At 41.3% G+C, this 24,213-nt stretch overlaps 1 pseudogene; it reads left to right on the forward strand.

Annotated features, from left to right (window-relative positions):
* The first annotated feature begins 431 nt into the window (after positions 1-431).
* Positions 432-23,613, forward strand: LOC131223014 (probable lactoylglutathione lyase, chloroplastic; annotated as a pseudogene).
* The last annotated feature ends 600 nt before the right edge of the window (positions 23,614-24,213 follow it).

Genomic DNA, 24,213 nt, shown 5'->3' on the forward strand with positions numbered 1-24,213 from the left:
AATCCAAAACTTCCGTTGGCCCCAAGCAGGTTTCAACGGTGGTCGTCCCCTTCACCACTTTTCCCTGTGGTGTGGCCATTTGAATTTTTTATGGGATCCATTTTTAGGATAATATTCTAACATGATCTCCCTTTAATTATTTACGGAGTGGATCTCAGACACACATCATGGTGGGCCTTAGAGAACCTTTTGTTTCACGGGCTCCATGCAACAGTTGCTGAAAGAAATTCGCGTCCCGTTGATGTATAAAATGATACTTTCATAAATACTTTCAAAAATAACCCCATCCGAAGTGAACCTCACAATATTTACGGTTTGGATAGAGCTAAATGCATGACTTACATACAGATTAATGTGCACGTAAGCATGAAATATAAATACTCCATCAGAGCACGGGAATAATTCCCCAAAACACCAAACCAACGAGAAGAAACCAACGATCTCTCCCTCTCTCGCTGCTAGTAAGGACAGAAGCAGCGAGCGAGAGCGAGAGCGAGCAAAAGAGAAAGAGAGAAATGGTGAGGATTATTCCCATGGCTGCTTCTTCCTCTCTCCATCTCGCTTCTTTCCGCCCTCTTTCTCTCTCTTCACTCTCTTCCTGTCGTTCTTCATCAGCAGCCGCTGCTGCCCGGCTCGCCGTCTCTCTCTCCGCCCCCAATTCCAACCCTTCCCGAAGGCTTGCTCTCTTCCATCTCGGCAGCGGTAACTTTCTCCTGTTCCCAAAATTCCCTCTTCTGTTTTTCCCCACTGACCATGTTTTGTTATATATGTACTAAAATTGTTTTGATTTTGATTTTGATTTTTTAATTTGAGTCGTTGGAATGAGTTCTTGTTTGTGATATTCCTAAAATATTCGATTTTTGGGCTTTGCATTTGAATATTTTAATTAAAAAAATCATTTAGGAGTTTTGTATACCAGTTAGTCTAATGCTGTGGAGAGTGTAGTAGGATGTGCATTACTACAAAAATCCCAAATTTGTTTTATTTAGAAGATACCGATTTTTGGATTGCATTTTTTTAATTGTCCTTTATCACGCCTTTTGCGTCCGTCTAAATTCGTATGTGTTTATGCGGTAAGGATTTTGATTTCAAGCGTTCCATGGATATGATCTTATTGACGCAAAAGAATGGGTAATGCTCTGGAATACAATCGGGCAAATGCATATATTTTGGGAGGCTAATTAGTTAGGGCCTGTTTGGGTATTCCTTTTTTTTTTTGGGGGATAATGAGGATGCTATTCTCTGCAAACGTAAATAGGCGTGTTTCAGGTAGGATATGAAACATTCTGGATTTTGATTGGTGGTGGAGAACTGGAAATATGGTATTTTTTGTAATTTGGTTCCGGTATCCATTTCACCCCCATTCTTATAAAATATCCTAGGTGTCTGCAATTTGGGGTATATCTAAACACCGGCTTGTAGCCAACAATTTGGCTAACAAAAGATTGTCCATAGCATCTCTCTGTATGGGGCAAGGTATGCTCCTATAATTGATTTACTTTTACATTCTTACTTATGAAGATGTGGGGAAAACAATCAGTCTAAAGGAGAAATTAGTAAATAGAAGTAGATGGTTATAGATTTCAGCTCACATTGCATGAGATTTACTCAAGAGACATGCATAGCTATATCATCATCATCATCTAAGCCTTATCCCAATCATCTGGGGTCATCTAGACATGCATGGTTATATCGATCTACAAATGTGCCATCTGTTCTCCATGTGAATTACTTAAGAGGAAGGGATTGGCTTCCACGTGAATTACTTGAGAGAGTGGGAGTGGTTTCCATGTGAATTTACTTGAGAGAGGGGGAGTGGTTTCAAATCCAATAAGTTCTTGAAGCAAGGGTTTTAAGTGTTTTTCTTGTTATCCAATGGGTGTGTGTGAGACAAGGTATTCCGTAATAGTAATAGTGGTCGTAATGGCCACGACTGTTACCTTTATGATACAGGTCATAACGGCTATTACAGCCTCTGGCAACGATCATTATGGTCTCTTTTTTTTTATTATTGAAATAAAAAACCTGAAAACTTATATCTGCCCGTAACTTTTAAAAAATTAAGATTCTAGTGACCTTGGAAAAATTAAGACGAGACTTTCTTTGGCATGGGACGGAGGATAAGAAGAAATTTCATTTACTTGATTGGAACGAGGTGTGTCAGCAATATCAGGAAGGTGGGGCTGGGGTTAGAAATCTCAAATTGATTAATCGTGCCTTATTAGGCAAGTGGTGGTGGAGACTCGGGACTGAAGAAGAGGTGCTTTGGAACAAGCTAATCAAATGTAAATATGGGCTCTCACTCGATGGCTAGTGGTCCAAGGATTCTTCCTCCTATAGAGCTTCTTCTTTATGGAGAGGGGTGCTTAGCTCTAGTAAGGAAATTCGCAATAGGATCGGGCACTCTATAGGCAAAGGAGACAAGACTAGATTTTGGGAAGATATTTGGGTTGGTACTTCGGCCCTAAAGGAGGATTTCCCCTCCATATTTCATCTGGCTCCCAATTGCTCCATCACGGTCGCTGAATGCTACTCGCTTCACGGCAATGAAGTGGTTTGGATCCCCCATGTAGAAGGAATTTCCACGACTGGGAAATTGAGGAATTTGCGGCCCGTCTCCAACACATAGGCAATTGGTATCCTAATACTGCTCAAAATGATAGATTGGTTTGGCGCCCGGATAAGAAGGGTCTGTTTTCAGTTAGATCTCTATATCTTTGCATAGGCAGAAAATCAGTGTTACCCGATGAGGTTGCGACAGCTAAAGTGTGGAAGTACAAAGTGCCTCCCAAGATTTCTGCTTTTGGTTGGTTAGTGGGGAGAAGGAAAGTCCTTACTGTTGACAATCTAAGGAAAAAAGTGAATGATATTATCAAACATTTGTCTTTGTTACATGGCAAATGAAGAAACGACCGACCACCTATTCATCCACTGCCCGGTCTTCCATTAGGTTTGGTCAGTCTTGTTGTCATCGTTTGCGGTCTCTTGGTCCTTTCCACAGTCTACGGATCGTTTGATTGCAGCCTGGCATGGCGTACCCCTGGATAAAGATATGGTTGTGGTGTGGAGAATGTCTCTTCTAGCCGTGTGGTGGGCAGTCTGGGAAGAAAGAAACAATAAATGCTTTCGGGATGTTTCAAATCCGATGGAGATCATAGTTAAAAGGTTGCACCAATTTATATTTGAATGGGCCTCGAATGTAGTTAATCCGTCTTCATGTAATTTTTCTCTTTTTTGATAGGTGAGAGGCCTGCTACTCAGCGGGTTCTCCCACTTCTTGTTTTTACTGGTTCTTTAGGGTCTGTTTGTTTTTCCAAATTCAGGGTAAATACCCTGTAAATAGCCCATTATTACAATTTCACCTGTTTGATAATGCCAGGGTATTCCTGCTTTGAAAAACGGTTTAGGGTTTAGTCGAAAATTGAGAAAAATCCAACATTCAAGTGGCCCACACCAAAGTAAACAGTGGCCCCAAGAAGTTTTTAACAATAAGTGTTCGTTTACATTTTTACTGTGGCGTGGTCCACTTGAACTTTGAATCTACCTCATTTTTTGGCTCATGTCCTAAATTCAATTGGCATGATGGATGGACGGTGTGGATAATCCGCATACATCATGGTGGGCCCCCCGTATATTTGGCAGCCTCCTTGATTTTTGCATTGAAAAAAAGTAGGAGTCAAATCAACATAGGTAACAATGGAGGTAATTACCAAGGAAATAATTATTGCCCATTTCCACTGCATTTACATTTACATGAGAAAATCAAACATGCCCTTAATGAAAATCGTAGTTAATTCTCAAAAAAAAAAAAAACAAAGTCTGAAAAACCTATATCTGTCGTATAACAGACTATTACGAGGTTGTTATGGTCTTTACTAGGGACATAACGGGCCATTAATAGTGTTACAGGTCATATTTTTTCATAATGGTTGTTACTGTTGTTATGACCCCATAACGTGTAACGGTTGCCACCGTTACCTTTACGTAACGGCCTTTATGGCAAACCATAGCATGAGAGGGGTGAACTTCACTTTTAAAAAGTTGAAAGTTAGGCAACTGTAGAAAACAAAGTGTAGCTCCTTACAATTTGTCATCGTCATCATCGTCATCATCATCTAAGCCTAATTCCAATTCATTGGGGTTAGCAACATGAATCCTATTCCACCATTCCACTCTATCAAGGCCCAAACATCTAGTTAGACCATAATCCATCAAGTCTGATAGGGAACAACCGGCCAACGCACCAAAAGCTCTAGAGTTGTTGGGGGAGCACCGATTTATCCCTATATTTTGACTCTCCTAGGCAAACTCAGGCGAGTCCTCCCCGTGGGCAACCCTCACATCACACAGTCCAACAATAGATCCCACCTCATGGCCATCCTGCATCTCATTGGCCCCACCTCGTGGGCTATCTCATCCCTAGTGTGGAGATATGGTACATCATTTGAGTTGCACTAAGATGCCCCCGCACCATCCACCCGCACCATTGAGGAGACTCGATCCCCGGGCTCCCGCTTTGATATTACTTTGACAACAAACAACCGGCCAACGCACCAAAAGCTCAAGAGCTATTGGGGGAGCACCGATTTAGCCCTATATTCTGGCTCTCCCAGGAAAACCCAGCTGAGTCCTCCCTGTGTGCAACCCCCAACTCGCACGGGTCCTCGAATCACACCATCCCACAATGGGTCCCACCTCGTGGCCATCTTGCATTTCACAAGCCCCGCCTCATAGGTCATCCCACCCTCAGTGTGGAGATACGGTGCATCCTTGGAGTCACACCAGGATGCCCCTGCATCAAAGTCTTTCTTTCTACCTCCATCCACATCCTTTGGGCCTTCCCCTTACCCTTTTAGAGATTTCAACTTGTACCAACTCGCTCCGATCTAGTGTTGTTATTGGTCTCCGTTGCACATGACCAAACCATCTAAGTCTACTTTTCCTCATCATATTACCTATTGGTGCCACTTCTAAGTTCCCTCAAATGCATTCTTTTATAATTATGTCATTCCTCATCTTATCACTCATCCATCTCAGCATCCTCATTTCAACTACACTCATCCTATGAACATGTTGTTCCTTAACTATCCAACATTCTGCCCCAAAAAGCATGACTGGTTTTATAGCTATCATATACAATTTCCCTTTCAGTTTGAGTTGTATGTGACAATCATGTACAACTCTAGAGGCACTTCTGCATTTCTTCTACCTAGCTTGAATTTTATCGGCAACATCCTCCTCAATCTCTTTACTCGTGAATTATTGACCCAAGGTATTGAAAGTGGTCATTTGAAAACTTCTTGGGCGGCAATCTTAACCAATTCCTCATTTTCACTCCTTTTTTTTTTTAAATTTTTTAATTACCAAAATTGTACTCCATATGCTTTATTTTAATCCAACTAATTTTAAATCATTTGGATTATAAATCATCATTCCATAAATCTAGCTTGTTGTTTATGCCCTCCCACATCTTGTCATTCAAAATTATGCCATCTGCAAACAACATACACCATGGGATCTCTGATGTTGGACAACTAACCATTTACTCTAAAAGCTCAAGCTAATAGAGCGTGGTGAATTAATCCCTTTATCCCATAGCCCAGGCCCCACATCACATGAGTTAGGTGACGCAGGACAGCCCTAATTATGATGCATGCTCATGGACATAATTAAACAGCGGAAATAAAAGGAATAAATGATCTAAAATTCTAACAGTAATCATCATAACTGAGAAAATCATAAAGGAAACATGCAATGGAGCGGGCCATCACTACAACCATGGATTATGGAATTCAATTACTACTTAGGTTGGATCCGGCGAGGGATGAGACCTCCCGATCTTGCATGGTCACACCCAATCGATCAATGAAGATCACTAGTCCGAAGAACCAAAAAGTTTCTCGGATTAGGGATTTGAGAATTTGGGGGTTTAGGGTTTAGATCGATTCTCAAGATTTTGATCGAAGAAGGATTAGCCAAAACTGAAAAATAGAAGGAAGAAAATTATTACCTTGAAGAAGTTGGAGGGGCACAAGAAGAAATTAGAAGAAGAAGATCAAGGGAAGAGAAGAAGCACCATTAGAGAGAAGAGAGGAAGGAGGCAACCAAAGGGTTTGTTTTTCATTAATCAATAGTTAAAATTCGAGTTCAGGGCTTTAGCCCACTTAAATAAGCAAATAAAGACATAAAATTACTAAAAGACCCCTAAGTCAAAAACGCGCAAATAACATAAGTACGGGAAAGTTTGAGCGCTCGGTCTTCTTTCTCCAATCTTTCTTCACATGTGTCTTCCCCGAGTAGGGTCTTCTATATGTCCAATCACATGTGAAAGGTCTTCAGCTCCTCAATAGTTGCCTATCTACAAGGACGGCACTTGTGGTTGGCGCTTTCTTCGTTGGTATACCTTGAATGCGCTTGTGTCCGCATCAATTCCCCTCGGGTGAGAAAAACTCGACTCTGATAGTTGAAACTTTTGTAGCGCTCGAGTAGATCTGGATCGATACCCTACAATGCGTCGCCCGACAGCCACATAGATTCAGACGATGGTTTGTTCTTCCACTTGACAAGGTACCTTTGGAAACCCTCATCTCTCGTGGATACTATCTCGTCATCCAAGATTTCCTCAATTGCTTCTTTATGGGTAATGGGTGGAGGAGGGGGTGGAAGGGATTGGGTAGCAAACTCAGAAAAAGGCTATGAAAGGGACAATGTATCAACAATGGGAGTATGGGCACGGATTAGATCTTCCACATTAAAAGTTGGATTAATGCTCATTTCAGGTGGAAGGTCAACCCGATACGCGTTGGACCCAACCTTTTGTAATATCTTGAATGGTCCAGCACTACGCGCTTGTAATTTCTTTGCAGATCCTTGAAAGAATCGCTCTGGCCTTATTCACACCATTACATAGTCTCCTTCTTGAAATTCTTGCACTCTACGATGAGAATCAGCTGAAACTTTATAATCATCATTGCTCTTATTTAACCGCTGTCTAATATGTGTATGCAAATCATGAATATGGCGTGCGAATGCATCGGCTGACTCAGAAGACCTTTGGGTAACAGACATAGGTAAGAGATCTATGGGCATTCTAGGTTTATAACCACTTACAATTTCAAAAGGACTCAACCCTGTAGATCTATTAACTGACCCATTATAAGCAAGTTCAGCAGTTGGTAAAATTAGGTCCCAAGTCTTAACATGTTCACCCACTAGACAACGTAAAAGATTTCAGGCTACGGTTTACCACTTCAGTTTGACCATCTGTTTGTGGGTGGTAAGCAGTAGAAAATTGCAAACGAGTTCCCATAATATGCCACAATGTCTTCCAAAAATAGCTAGTAAATCGAACATCACGATCAGACACTATGGTTTTAGGTAACCCATGAAGATGCACCACACCATCAAAAAAGAGACGAGCAACATGAGACGCATCTGACGTCTTCGAACATGGGAGGAAATGCGCCATTTTAGAAAAACGGTCCACAACGACAAAAACGGAATCATGCTTTTTTATAGTCTTGGGAAGCCTGAGCACGAAGTCCATACTAATGTCCTGCCACGGAGCATGTGGCACTGGCAATGGCGTGTACAGCCCAGTATTTTGCTTTCTTTGCTTTGCCAACTGACATGTTCGACGCTGCCCTAAAACTTTGGCTACGTCTCGCTTGAGGCTTGGCCAATAGAAACGATCTTCCACGAGGGTAATGGTCTTATCACGACCAAAATGGCCAGCTATCCCTCCTGAATGAAGCTTCCAGATGAGGAATTCACGAAGGGACATACAGAGAATACAAAGTCTGTCTCCCTTGAAAAGAAAGTCATCTTTAAGAACATATTCACTCATAATATGCTGGTCACTAGAGAGCGACGCGTAAGTACCCCCAAAATCAGGACATATGGGGTATTCATCTTTCAGTTGCTCAAATCCGACTACCTCTACACTCAAGGAGTTGAGCAATGCCACTCTCCTACTAAGGGCATCCACTGGTTTGTTTTCAACCCCGGCCTTGTGTTTCAAAACAAACGAATATTCCTGAAGAAACGCTACCCACTTGGCATGCCTTGGGTTGAGTTTCTTCTGAGAATGCAAATATCTCAAAGCCTCATAGTCAGAAAACAAAACGAATTCTTGCGGTAGGAGGTAGTGTCGCCAATGTCTCAGGGATTGCACTACCACATAAAATTCTTTTTCGTAAGTGGAGTATTTTTGTTTTGCCTCATTCAGTTTCTCACTGAAATAGGCCACTGGGTGTCCTTCTTGACTCAACACTCCACCTATACCGACATCAGACGCATCGCACGCTACTACAAAGACTTTAGAAAAATCAGGTAGACGCATGACAGGAGCTTCCACCATCTTGCCCTTGATTTCTTTAAAAGCCTTGACAGCGGCTTTAGACCACATGAACTCTCCCTTTTTCATGCACTCGGTAATGGGAGCCATGATTGTGCTAAAACCCCTAATGAACCGACGATAAAAAGTTGCTAGGCCGTGAAAACTTCGCACCTCATGAATGTTCCTTGGTTCTGGCCACTCAACTATGGCCCTGACTTTTTCACGGTCTGCGCGCATCCCTTCAGATGACAGTATAAATCCTAAGAACACAACTTGGCTAGACATGAATGTACATTTCTTAAAATTAGCGTACAACTTTTCCTTCCTAAGGACACTACAGACCTTCTTTAAATGTTCAAGGTGTGATTCCTTAGTGGTACTATAAATAAAAATATCGTCAAAGTACACCATTAGAAATTTTTCCATGAACGGCCTCAAAGCTTGTGTCATCACCCGCATGAAAGTACTAGGTGCGTTAGTCAAGCCGAAGGGCATGACCAACCACTCATACAGCCCATCTTTCGTCTTAAACGCCGTCTTCCACTCATCTCCTGGGCGTATACGAATTTGGTGATATCCACTCTTGAGGTCTATCTTAGAGAATATAGTGGGCCTGGCCAACATGTCAAGCATATCATCAAGTCTAGGTATAGGGAACCTATACTTAACAGTAATTTTGTTTATGGCACGGCTGTCCACACACATACGCCACGTGCCGTCTTTCTTTGGCATCAACAATGCAGGCACGGCACACGAGCTCATACTCTCTTGGATAAAACCCTTTTGCAGAAGCTCATCAACTTGCTTCTTCAACTCTGCATGCGCTGCAGGGTTCATCCTGTAGTGAGGAAGGTTCGGTAGAGTAGACCCTGGGACAAGATCAATGGCATGTTGTATGTCCCTCATAGGTGGCAACTCATTCGGTAAGTCTTCAGGAAATACATCACTGTATTCCTTCAGGACCGAGGTCACCTCACAGGGCAACTCTGATGGAACCTCAGGTGTAATTTCTCTAGCCACAAGGGCATACACCATAGAATCCTCCTTAGCCTTTTTTTTCAAACTCTCTTGCGCTAATTATATGTAAAGACTTGGGTTTGGATTTCCCCATTTCTCTAGGCTCACTTGCCTTCTCATCCTTCTTCTTCCCTAGTGTATTCTCAGGTGGTATGGGATTAAGTTTGATCTTTTTACCATTATACATAAAAGTACACGCATTCGAACGGCCAAAGATCGTGACATCATTATCGAATAGCCACGGTCTACCTAAGATAACATGTCCCACATCCATAGGTAAAACATCACACCACAGGGACTCTTTGTATGACCCAAACTCGATGAGGACTAGACATTGCTGGGTGACAGGTAGGGATGTCTTGTCAACCCAAGAAACTTTATACGGGTCTATATGAGGTGTGGATTTCAGTTTTAAGCGATCTAAGGTGCTAGTGGAAATCACATTCTGACAACTTCCACTGTCCACTATCACCTTACAATTCTTTTCACCACACTTGGCAATAGTGTAGAAGATAGTGCTTCGACGCCAGTCAGCACTACTTCTAGACTGAGCTAACACACGCCTGACTACTGCAAGCGTTGCTTCTCCATCCACTTCTTATTCATCAGTAAGTCCTCCTTCAGGGTGATACTCTTCAACTTCATAATCACCCTGGTCATCTCCACCCTCGTGGGACTCGCCTATAACTAAGGCTTTCCCACGGCTCTTCGTAGGACACTGATTAGACATGTGGCCAAGGTTGCCACACTCATAGTACCTCACTTGGCTTATGTTACTAGGACCGGCACCAAGAACCCCTTTGCCCTTGTCCTCCCTAGGCCTAGGCGGAATGGTCGCCTGTGCCCTAGGTTGACTACCAATATTAGGTCTAGTTCCTTGGGAACTAGATCTAGCACTGGAGTCTCGGGACTCAAAACGACGAACGACAGGAGCCTTCAGATATTGCTCTAACTCCTGCACGACTTGATATGCTTCATCTAAGTCCGTTAAGGGCCGAGTAATAAGCTCGCGCTGAAGATCCGCACAAAGGCCCGTCTTGAAACGCGAGAGCGTTACTAGAGGGTCTTCTCGGATATTACATCGCATCACATACTCTTCAAATTTAGCGATGTAGTCAGTGGCAGGCATTAACCCTTGGCGTAAGGATTGCCATTGGTCAAGGAGCTTCTGACGGTATGAGAGAGGAAGGTACTTCTCCTTCAACTTCTCTTTCATCTCATACCAATGTGTGATAGGGGCTCTACCAATCTCTCTATCCTACGTTCGGTATTGGTTCAGAAGAGCTTGGCTTGACCCACAAGCTTCATCTTAGCAAACCGCATTTGACGGTTTTCCGACATGCCATACCACTCAAAGTAGTGGTCCATGTCAACAACTCAGTCAAGGAACGCCTTGGGATCCAAGCGCCCATCAAAACTTGGGGCCTCAACTCTCACACTCTTCATCGCACGCTCATCTGGATCATAGCGGTCTTGATGACCACATGTGGCTCGTGCCTCTCGCACCACACCACGACCGTTACCACGATCTCTATCCTCACTACCACCATGTGTGGCAGCACGTTATTCAATGATTCCTTCCACTTGGGAGTGCGCATCTTCCCCTACAGCAGGGTTTTCCTTTTGGGACGCCTCTAGTTGCTCCACCTTAGTCATAGTAGTGGTAATTTGGTTCTCAAGGCGGGCAAACTCACGCCTTTGACCCGCTTCTAGGGCGGTTATCTTTTGTATCAATTGAGCAAGTTGCTCAGATAACTGCTTGTTATTCATGGTAGGTTGAAGTCCGAAACCTCTACCTCTTCTCGTGGGCATACAATGAAGACTTGAACCAAACTCTACCTAACTAGACTACTAGGTGTTATGACTTTCAAGATGAATGCGATGAATGCAAAACTACTATGAACTGACAGAATTAAGTTGAAACAGGAAACAACTCAAATCTGGAAATTTTCCAGATTAGGAACTTTCTAAATTGGAAAGTTTCTAAAATTGAAAACTTTCTAAACCTGGAACTTTCCTAAGTTAAACCTAAAAATCAAAACCCTAATTTGATAACTCGATCTAGACAAAAACCATGCAAGTCTAGGCTTTGATACCAAATTTGACGCAGGACAGCCCTAATTATGATGCATGCTCATGGACATAATTAAACAGCGGAAATAAAAGGAATAAATGATCTAAAATTCTAACAGTAATCATCATAACTGAGAAAATCATAAAGGAAACATGCAATGGAGCGGGCCATCACTACAACCATGGATTATGGAATTCAATTACTACTTAGGTTGGATCCGGCGAGGGATGAGACCTCCCGATCTTGCATGGTCACACCCAATCGATCAATGAAGATCACTAGTCCGAAGAACCAAAAAGTTTCTCGGATTAGGGATTTGAGAATTTGGGGGTTTAGGATTTAGATCGATTCTCAAGATTTTGATCGAAGAAGGATTAGCCAAAACTGGAAAATAGAAGGAAGAAAATTATTACCTTGAAGAAGTTGGAGGAGCACAAGAAGAAATTAGAAGAAGAAGATCAAGGGAAGAGAAGAAGCACCATTAGAGAGAAGAGAGGAAGGAGACAACCAAAGGGTTTGCTTTTCATTAATCAATAGTTAAAATTCGAGTTCAAGGCTTTAGCCCACTTAAATAAGCAAATAAAGACATAAAATTACTAAAAGACCCCTAACTAAGTCAAAAACGCGCAAATAACATAAGTACGGGAAAGTTTGGGCGATCGGTCTTCTTTCTCCAATCTTTCTTCACATGTGTCTTCCCTGAGTGGGGTCTTCTGTATGTCCAATCACATGTGAAAGGTCTTTAGCTCCTCAATAGTCGCCTATCCACAAGGACGGCACTTGTGGTTGACGCTTTCTTCGTTGGTACACCTTGAATGCGCTCGTGTCCGCATCATTAGGTCCTCAGCCGAACCCCTCTCGTGGACTCACATAACATTGGTTCCGCCTTGCATCCCACAAGCCACCCCACTCGAGCCTGATGTGAAAATGCTCCTACATTAATCGCCCCCGGTGAGGAGTCTCGAATACGAGACCTCCCACTCTGATAGCACTTTGATGCAAGATAACTAACCATTTGCTCTAAAAGCTTGAGCTAATAGAGTGTGGTGAATCAATCCCTTTATCCCATAGCCCAGGCCCCACATCCCATGGGTTAGGTCCTCAGCCAAACCCGCCTCATGGGCCCCACATCACATGAGTTCCACCTCACACGAGCCGCCCACCCCGAGTGTGCCCCTGCATCCCACAGGCCACCCTACTTGAGCCGGGTTTGAAACTGTCCCTACATTAATCTCTTCCTGCAAATGCCTAACAAATGCATTCCACAACTGGCAGTGGAAGTAGAACAAGTATACAACCCAACCAATAAGTGATTGAAGTCTTGGAGCTCATCAATTCTCAGCAACGAGGCTCAAGGTGTTCCAAAACGATAACGGTGGCCATAATGGTTACCACCGTTATTGTTATGATATGGGCCATAACGGCCGTTATGGCCCCCGTATTGGCCGTTACGACCCCTTTTTATTGTTTGAAAAAAAAACGTTATGGAGCGTTACAGGGCCTTTATGGCATGTCTTTCTATAACGGCCGTTATAGCCATTTCGACACATAACGCGTAACGGTTATGATTATCTAGCAGCTGTTACGACCTTTACGTTACCGATTTTGAATACCTTGATGAGGCTGGAAGAATTAAGAGAACCGCCTATCAAAAAAATAGAAAATAAAAGAATGAAGAGAGACCATTGCCCCTTAACATATGGGGTTTTATTAAACTTTCAAGAATCCCAAATGGGAAAAAAAAGAAAAACTTACTAACCAAGTGACAGATCACACTAGCTGATTGGAATAAACCTAACTCTATCCCATCTAGTGGGAATTAACCTCTCAAATCAACCTCCAATGAAAATCTTTTATCTAAACTAAAAACCAATCAAAACTTAGCGACACACCCTAAGCAAAAAACCTCCTAGCAACTAGATGTAAAATCCTGGAAAGTAGCAAATCTCCTGAGAAGTAGGTGTGTGGAGGAGGATTCAGCCTCCTCTCATTGCATGAGAAGAAAAACCATGGGTGGATGGATAATTGGACTTCCTATTCTTCCTTGCAAACAGTATCTAAATTATGCAATCTAGGGCTTATTGGAAAGCTAACTTACTAGGCTTTTAAATGAGACCAAAATCATGTCATTCCTACATCTTTTGATGTCCAAAAAGTAGGCCGCACATTGGCAGGTATGTCTTGTCAGATAGTTTGGGCTGAAATTTAATCCCAAGGTGTGGGATCATGGGCCACCTTGTAATAACCTTCGTCGTTGAATTCAGTGGATCCAATTGGGCCAAAAACTTGAATCAATGCATACCGTAGGTTTTGCCTAGAATGATCTAGATGTTCCATGCTTGAGGTGGGACCCATGGGGTCCATAGTTGGTGGTTGGTATGGTCCCCCAGATTCAAAGATGTCGATCCTCATTCCTCATGCAATGTGTAAAAAACCTGAGCCTTTGAAGGCATTGACAACAACCATTCAGCTACTAAGGATGGAAACTTTTTTCTGATGAGGGCTCATGACAAAGGGTATGTTTGGGTGCTATATAAAATTAAAATACACTATCAGTCTAATGAAAAGGTTGATAATGGGCATGGGTGGAGATAGTAAGAAATGACTTTATGACCCATTGACCTATGGTTTTAATTGTGAATATGGTCCTTTGATAGAGTGGAATGTGGAACAAGATTTGTGTAGCTGACCCCGATTAGTTGGGAAAGGCTTAGATGATGGTGATGATGGAATCTAACAATACCTTGATTTCCTCCCTTTGCATTCCTATTGGGCATATGGGCTTGAGAGGGAGGGAGGGAGGGATGTTTATAGTTCAGTTCACCTGTACATCAGGAGGGAGGGAGGGAGGCAGGGATGTTCATTGTTCTGTTCCCTTGTACATCGGGAGGGAGGGAGGGAGGGATGTTCATAGTTCAGTTCACTTGTACATTGGGAGGGATGTTCATTGTTCAGTTCACTTGTACATCCAAACGTAGCTGAAGTAAGAGCTTGATATGCTTTTGAAATAACGAACAAATTTTTTACTTAATGATTATTATCTTTTTTTCACATATCATTATTAATTATCACTAAGTTGCCTGCTCCTTTTAGTTATTTTGCAGACTTAGGCGAGAGTATATTTTCTTTACAAATTTGAGAAATTGACTCAAAGTTATGGTTTTCCTCCCCTTTTAGGTTTTTGTGCTTATGATTTGTTTGCTGCACTCCAGCTATTCCACAGGCACAGTTATTTGGAATGAAAACACCCAAGCTGTTAAGAGCAGAAGGAAACAGTATAGAAGCTGGGACAGCTAGAAATATAGCGCAAGCAAGCACAGCTATTGGCCAAGAAAATGTCTTAGAGTGGGTGAAAAAGGATTGAAGGAGACTACTTCATGTTGTTTATCGTGTTGGGGACTTGGACAGGACTATAAAGCACGTTCCTTTATCATAAGCTCATTACTTCATTGATCTTGACACATTTATTATGCATGGCTTGCTTCAAAGCTGATTTTGTGCACGCTGTGATTGCAGATTCTATATGGAGTGCTTGGGAATGAAGCTGTTGCGGAAACGAGACATACCCGAGGAAAGATACACGAATGCTTTTCTTGGGTATGGACCCGAAGATTCACATTTTGTTGCGGAACTCACTTATAGTAAGTTATCTTCTTAACACTTGTTGTGCCACCATGTCTTAAAAGTATAGCCTTCTTTTCAGGCATTTTTCTTGATTTCTATTGTTAAAGCTATATGATCAAATGGTCAGAGATGCATTGTACTTAAATCTTCTTGTAAATTAGATTAGATAATGCTATTTTATCTGTTACGGCAGTCTCATCGAGTTTGTGTGTCATTTAACCTTCACAGATTATGGAGTAGACAAGTATGATATTGGGACAGGTTTTGATCATTTTGGAATCGCAGTTGAGGATTTAAGATTCTGTTACTTGAAAAATGATTACAGGTCGTGCATTGAATAGTATTGACCATAGAAAATTCTAGATGATAATTTCATTTTAGCCTTAAAGTGGACAGTTCTTCTTCTCCTCCTTTTATTATCAATGTTGATTTAGAACATATACAAGTCTCCTTTGAACAGTATCGCATGTATGTATCTTGCAAGCTTTGGGACCAGTTTGGAATGTCCACCAAATGTTGATGAGAGTGGGCATCCACAACTCTAAATGAGAATGGGAGCACTCCTTTCTCATTTTTGCGTCTGATTTTGCAGACAGGAATGCTTAGCACATCCTACCATCTGCAATTTGCAGGATGTAGTGGAACTGCTTCTTCAAAATGGGCATGGAACGGACCACACTCGATCCCATTGACATTCTAGGGTACTCCCAAACACACACTTAAGTTGCGAAACTTGTTCAGAACTTCCTGTGATGCTTCTCATACTGATGGACTATGATGCTTGGTAATCTATTTTGCTTTCTGACATTCTTTTGAAGTCATGTCTAGTTTCTAAGGAAAACAAGTGATATTTTCATGAATGTGGCACTACATCGGTATTACTAATTATTTCTGTGTGCATCTTGACGTATCAAGTTTGATGTGATCTTCACTGATGCCTGGTTGGGGTTTTGTGTCCAAGACTAACAAACATTTTTTTTTGTCCAAGTCACATAGTTTATTTCATCTACCCAACTCGGTAAATTTTGGATTTATAACTGTAGTTTCAGCTATCTTGTGTTAGACTTACATGGTTCAAATATAAAAAGAAGAAAATAACTTATACCATAAGTTTCCTGATATGCATCTACAACATTGTCTCACTTGCAGAGGAGCTTCTCAACTTGTGCATTGATCTGCAATGAGTTACCCCCTATTTTACTAGTTATTTTGGGAAGCAATTATTAAATGCCAAACATTTGAACAGAGTAAACTAACCTACTATTTATATTTTTGGAATAGAAGTCTTTGAGATTTATCTTTGAAATTTATCTCACTTGCAAAATATCCTTGATTAAACTTGTGGCTCAATGTCCTCTGTGTTTATCCAAGCATATGGGCATTAATATATGCCTATGACACGCCAAAGATACACTTTGTTCTTAAGTAAAAAGTGCAGATGAAGTTTCATTATATGTAGGCGATGTATGCATAATCACCATGCAGTTATGAGAAGCTAGCAAATCAAATCACGAGTTTCATTTCAAATATCCTAGTGCAAGTATTACCTCTAGCTATTAACTTAAGTAGATCATCATCATCATCTCCAACTAATTGGGATCAGCTAGGCAAATCCTGCTTGGTCATTTCACTCTATCACGGACCATATCCCTAGTTAAACCATAGATCCTCAAGTCTTTTCTTATACCTCCACCCACATCCTTTTGGGCCTTCTCCTTGCCCTTTTAGAACCTTCAATTTCAATCCACTCACTCATAACGGATGCAATTCTTGATCTCCCTTGCACATGGCCAAACCATCTAAGTCTACTTTCTCTCATCTTATTGCCCATGAGTAATAAGTTCCCTCAAATGCATTCGTTCTTATTTCTATCCTTGTCTTGCCACTCAACATCCTCATTTCAGCTACGCACATCCTATAACATGTTATTCCTAGGCTGCCAATTTTCTGTCCCATAAAGCATGGCTGGTCCTATGAAATTTCCCCTTCAGTTTCATTAGTTTGTGTGATCACATAAAACTCTAGAGGCACATCTCCACGTCATCCACCTAGCTTTAATTGTATGAGCAACATCCTTCTCAATCTCTCCACTCCTAAATTATTGACCCAAGATATTGAGATTTAAGTTATCAAGTAAACCATCCAAAAAAAAAAAATTTGAAGTTAACAAGTGATAACATATTTTATTTGATCATCAATGGTATCAAATTTGAAGTTACAAACTTGCCAATTCATGGTTCTTATTCTTTGATAGCAACCTCGTTTTTGCTAAATTAATGTACCATTGACCATGCCAGCACGTGAAACAATTTCTGGATATTTTGTTGAATTTTTGCAGTTCTTTTTTTAGTTTGATCGACTGAAGTGCATACATTATACAATTGTATAATCACCACCCTATTAATATAACATCATTTTCTTAATTATTCAAATATTTTATTGGTGTGGGGTTTTTACTCTATTCTCGCTCACCATAGGTTTCCAAGACTGTGGATCTGATAAAAGCTAAGGGGGAAAAGGTTACCAGGGAACCTGGTGAGCGGCAAGACTGTAATTGCTTTTATTGAAGATCCTGATGGTTATAAGTTTGAACTCTTGGAAAGGGGGCCTACACCAGAGCCCTTGTGTCAAGTGATGCTTTGGGTAGGAGATCTTGATTGTTCCATAAATTTTTACGAAAGGTGAGTATTGTTCTAGGTAGAATTAAAGATAACTTGATGCTTTGTAATTAGATAGTCATGTTTGCCAGCATTCCCTTCTATATTTGCCTATTGAACCTGAAGTTCTGAATCTGTGTTATTTTGAATTCAAAAGGCTTTTGGCATGTAGCTTCTTCGCAAAAGAGATAATCCAGAGTACAAGGTAACCAAGAATCTTCCTCCACCAAAGGAATGCACATCTTTCTCTGCCTATTCATGCATGCATGTTCAATATATGTATGTTGCATGCATCATGTATTCCTTTTATGATGTGAATGGTGCATGAAATGCCTCGTACTTTTGAGCTTGCACATCAATCCCAAAATATATGGCTGGACCCACCAAATATTCACTTCGCATTCATGCCCGAGTATGTGAACGAGCATCGAGTGCCGCAAGGATTGGGTAGAGCAGAGCCGTAAACATCAAGATCCACAGGATATCAGTACAGTAAAGAAGGTTGACTGCTTATAGCTATCAGCATATTAACATACTTAACATTATCACAAGTTGAATTTGTTACCCAATCAATTGACTATAAATTTGAAATAACTAACAACTTTAAAGTTCAAATATCCGAGTAGATTTAGATTACCAATCTTGGGGAAGGGGGATCCCTTATCCCTGCCCCTATATTAGTAGCTGATTTGGACACTCCAGTTTTCTGAAGGATTTTGGTACCATGGTTTATTTCTACACATACGCAGCAGAACATGAGGGTTGCATACTTACACTGAGTGTATCAGAATATGACGTACATGTATATGTGTGGTTAAGATGCATCATGCATAAAGTACAATTCCCAAGGGGAAGAAAATCTAATCTCACTAGCCAATTCTTTGTAATATCTAAGAAACTACCAATAACAGGCAACTGACTATAGCCCCAATCATTTGCAATTTCTACAAACTCGGAACCACAGCTAGCTGAACCAACGACTGACAGAGAAATTTATGGTTCATTAACCTGCGGGCTTGGGCTAGGCATAATCATCTTGGCCCAGGCCTTTTTTTTTCTTAGATTGAGAATTTTATTAAAACGAACCTAAAACACAATAACAGCAATTACATCGGGGCAAAGAATCCCCAATCACTATAGAAGGCAAATAGTTTCCTCTCCTGGGTCCTTACTCATGCTTTAGTGGTAGACTCACAAGAGTTTCAACACGAGGTGATGGGTTCGAGTACCCATTGTGGTGAAAAACCACTGTGGTGTGAGTGTGTGGGTGTATGTGGCGTGTGAGTGTGTTAAAAAATTGCTCCCTTTCCTACCTAGATCTCAACCACTGTGTTTGCCTACCACTTGAAAGAAGTGGTATAAATCAAGGAAGTTTCAGTTAACGCTCTAATTTCTTCCATCCATTGAACCAGCCACCAAGGATAGGGGAACGGGAGAAGATCCCGGTGATGGGAAGACCTGAGTCACCATCCATCTCAACCTGGGCAGTTGACAGCCCTAATTGTATCCAGTTCTCATATATCATTAATAACTATATTTTGAAGTTATTTTCTTGAATTTTCTCATCCTTTTTTCTGTGCTGAATCATGTGAGCAATACTTGATCTTATTTTCCTAATTTTGCTTTTAATATATGCATTCTTATTTTCAGTATACAGTCGCAATGATGGGTTATGGTCCCGAGGATAAAAGTGCATTCTGGAGGTGACATACAACTATGGGGTTACAGAATATGACAAAGGGAATGGTTACGCACAGGTAAAGTGTTCATTTTTCCTCCAAAACCTGTGGTTGAGGAGGTTGTAAGTAGCCTACGTAAGGGCTAAATTCAATTGGTTTATTGCTCTTGTAATCTTTGGAACTTCTATACACTTTCATTTGGCTAGGTTATTATTCTTGTTCTTCATTACATTGGTTTCTGTGCTGTGCTAGGCTCCTCTTGTTGGATCCCTCACATAGATTGGTTCCTCTTTTCTTACCAGATCGCTACAGGCACGGATGATGTTTATAAAACTGCAGAAGCGATTAAACTATGTGGGGGGACGATTACTCATGAACCTGGACCTCTTCCTGGCATCAACACCAAGATCACTGCCTGTCTGGATCCTGATGGCTGGAAATCGGTACAGCTGCTGGACTTATTCCCCCCACCCCATACACATACACGTGATGCATATGTTTGGATCCGGGCTACTGTGGGGCCCATGTGACGTTGGCATTGGCACCATCCTTTGATGTAGGCCATGGGGACAAAAATCAGCCTGAACAGAAGCTCAAGTGGGCCACACAACAGGGGACAGTTGGAGGGGATGTCCTACCAATAAAATGTCCCCAGAGGTTTGTGTGACCCACCGTGTTGTATGTATGTCATGTACACCATTCATCAGACACCCCGCCAGGATGAAGGGACACATTAAATATCAGGCCATTCCAAAACTCAGGTGGGCCACTGTGTGAATTTAGAGGTTTTAGGCATGATTTGGCGTTGTTCCCTATGGTGTGGTCCACTGCCCACCTGAGTCTTGGATCAGCCTGGTTTTTGGGCTCTGCAGTGAACATGAATGGGGTAGCACGATGAATGGAGTAGAGCAGATGCACACACCATGTGAGTCCCACAACCACCCGGTACCACTGCAAGTAGTGATTGTACTGATACCATGTGAGTGCATTCTACCCAAGGCCATACAGACATTGTTTATGATGTAAACTTGTCTGGTTTCATGATTTTTTGATGGCATCTCCCATGAAATGCTCCAAAAGGTCACTTAATGACTTCACTTGATAATGTTTATCTTCTTCAAACTTGATACCACATTTTCTAGACCTTATGGATGCGCGCAATAGACATTTGTTGCATATTCTTTGACTTAATTGTTGCTTTATTGGTGAACAGTTCTAGCAGGCACACATGCAAGCTATGTCATGGAGTAGCCACCAAAATATTCCAAAACCATTACATAATGGCTATAATGGCTGTTATGCAATGGTAATGGTGGTAAACATATGCATTATGGGGTTGTAATGGCCATTACGGAAAAATTGAACTGTAACAGTCCTTTCCGGGGCAGAAAGGACTGTTATAGCCTTTATTTTGTTGTTGCTATAATGGCTGTCATCAAGTTGTTCCATAACGGTAACGGTGGCCGTAATGGCCACCGTTGTTGCCATTATGACACTCAGAATGGTTGTTATAGCCTTTTTTTTTTTGGAAAAAATCTGTTTTGGCCTCGTTACGGGTCATTTTTACTGTAAGGGCCATTACTGCTGTTCCGTAACTGTTTTTGCATATAATGGTTGTTATGGACCATATCATGACAGTGATGGCGGTGGCCGTTGCAGCTACCGTTACCATTATGGAATACCTTGGTGGCCACTGCGTGGATGAATAACTGATGTTGTTTACACCATTGAGGGCTGGGTCATATATTAATCCTGGGGAGTTATTAAACCTTGATCCAAGGATATACAATATTAGTGGATCAGTGTGTCAGATGGAGCCTATAGTTTCGTAATTAGACCTTTGATTTGATGGGCTCCCTCGATGGTGGACCATGTCCCAAATTGCACCCACGTGACAATTCCAACATTGTCACTTACAAATAGACAATCAACCAATGGAAAAAAGTCAAAATATTATACATATAGGATCTCCCAATCTGGTATGTTTTTGGGCATGTTCCAGCCACCGTGAGGCCATTAGCTCAATGGTCTGGTTCACTAAAAAATGACCCCACATGTACAAACTGAGGACCCAAGGATACTATGAAATCTCATGTATATATGATCATGTAACTAGTCATCAATATTTGCCTGCCAGGAAAGACATGATTCTCTCTCTCTCTCTCTCTTTTTTTCTTTTTTTTTTTTTTTCTTTTTTACAGGTAATGATATTGTATTAGAGGAAAAGAAGATTACAAAAAGAACAAAAGGGGGAGCCAAATCCCGCTGAGTTAGCGAGAAGTGGCTCCTCCACTAGGAAACAGATTACATTCCTTAATGTTAAGAAAATAGTAGGCCCATTCTGCTGTGTATTGTTGCATCTTCTGGAGAACGATATCCACTGAGTTAGAGATGTTGTTGAAACATCTCCGGCGACATGATTCTCTTTTTTAAAGCATTGGTTTGAGCATATGGGACATTGGGTTCAATCGGAATTTATTCCCCCGCTTCTTCAATTCAGGATTAAATGATGGGGACATCCCGTGCACGCACACGACCCCCCCACGCTCGTACGCCAGAAGAAGTAGGGCCCCACCGTCGATCTGGATCGATGATGACGTCCAAGGAGGGCATCCTAACTAGAAGACGAAGTTTTGATTCAAAAGAGTGGGTCCGTTAGTCAAGAAAAGCCTATCATGGGATCTCATGATCGTAGCCCACTAGTCGGATTGATTTCATATTTTAGGTTTTGCTTATTGTTATTATTTAGAACATCATGAACGCTTTGGATTTCTTTGTTTGGTTTTTATTTTAATTTACTTCATCGCCAAGTAATAGGTTGTGCACATGGCGCGAGTTTAGGAGTATAGGATTTTCCCTATAAATAAGCACCCCTTGTAATTCTTTTGATTTATTCAAGTTTAATGAAAATTCCTACTTTATCTTTTTGCTCTTTTAGTGAGTTGTGGAAGAATTCAAAAGTGGGTGCGAAACCCTCCCTTTTCGAAGGGCTAACTACCGTGGTGCGAAGCCACATCAATCCCGATTCCTCCCCATTATCCATGATCTCTCTTTTTCATCTTCTACCACCATTCGTGCTTCAAATTCGTCATTTGTTGCAGTAGTTTTCTTCTTTATAATAGAATTCCAGATTTCAACCCTACAGGAGGGCTGAAAATTCGGCAGAGCACCACACACAAGCCGTAGCTCAGATCGACCCGAAACTTCGAGGTTTTGGAGCACACCCCTGGCTGACCAGGGCCAAAGAGAGCTTTTTGGCAATCGACGCCCCCTCGCACATGGGGCCAAGTACCTGCGCACGTGGGAGCGCCCCAGGCCCGCTGTCCACGCGCGGGAACAGTTTTTTGGATCAGGTTTTTCTCTTGTTTTCCTCTTTTCATCCATAATTTTATAAACCCTAACCCTAGATTGTCTTAAATCCCCAATTTCTATCTCTTTTCTCACCCTAGGGTTCCTTGATTTGAAATTGGTGAATTCCTTGAATTATGGATTGGTTGTCATGCATGTGTGGATGATTTCTATTTCCCTTTGAGTATTGTTTAGTTCATAATTTTCATTGATCCAGCCCTAACGTGTGTAGGCTTGGACCCACATAGATTCCCCTTAATTGAATATTTGGACTTTTGTGTGGGATGTGGAATTTGTGTAATTGTTTATAAACTATGTGATTTTAAATCTGAAATCTTACACATCATATCTGAATTTCATGTGTATCATAAAACCATGCAATCCACACTAAAAATGATACGTGTTACTTGTCTGTAGTGTATATGTTCTTTCACCAAGAAATTGAATTTGCAGTTTCATTGATTACCATTTTGGTCTGATTTCACAGCATTTTCCGAATTTCCTTCTGATTTCACAGCCTTTTTTTAATGTCTTTTTTACACAGGTCTTTGTCAATAACATAGATTTCTCCAAGGAATTGGAATGAATTCAGACTGGCAGTAGATGCATGAGCTTCTCATGGCCATCTCCATGCAGAGAGTATCCTCACCGTTTGGCCATTTGATGTGGCCTTTTACAGGATTGATTCTTCTGGTAAGCACTGTAAGAAAATGCGTTCATCCCAGTTTGTAGATAAGTCATCTCACATGCTGTAGTAGCAATGTTAATAAGCGTATTTTGATGGCTCTATAACATTGTAGGTGTATTAAAATGAGATGATTTTCAATCCGTTCTTTGATTTATTAATAATAATAAAAAAAACAAAAACTGGTCTAACTTCCTGATTTTCTTTCACTCCAACTAGTAAATGGGTGTAATTAGGGTGCAAGTATGCAAGTGGAATCTCGTCGATAGTTACATTTGGGGAATAAACATCTTTATTATAGAGTCAGATTTTATTTTATTATTTATTTTCTTTTATGAAACTATAGGAGGGTGACACTTCTGTTTTTAGAGAGGAGGAATGGTTGCAGGCACTGTGTGAACCTTAACATACAGGCACATCTTTCGGCCGACAGGTCATATAATGGAAATCCAATCCATTTAGAAAAAGTGAGCCCCACCTTGGAGATCAATTCGCATTAGGTTTGCTATCTGTAAATTGAAGCAGACCATCAGTTGATTTTGACAGTGTCCTGGCCAATGATTGGACCAGCCTTTTTTTTTTTTTTTTGGCATCAGGTGGCATTCGTGGTGTGACCCTGCTGTTTGCGATCATTTCTCGTAGGAGGATGGCAAACTTGCAAACATTCAATCAATTGGTTGGGCTGAATAATGACATAAAGTTTGTATGAAGACGCCTGGGGTGCACTTTTCTTCATTTTGCTTAGCATTTACTGCAAAATTCCCCCAAAATTAAGATTTTACCAATTAATG

Source organism: Magnolia sinica, chromosome 13 (genome assembly GCF_029962835.1).
Source record: "Magnolia sinica isolate HGM2019 chromosome 13, MsV1, whole genome shotgun sequence".
NCBI lineage: Eukaryota > Viridiplantae > Streptophyta > Magnoliopsida > Magnoliales > Magnoliaceae > Magnolia > Magnolia sinica.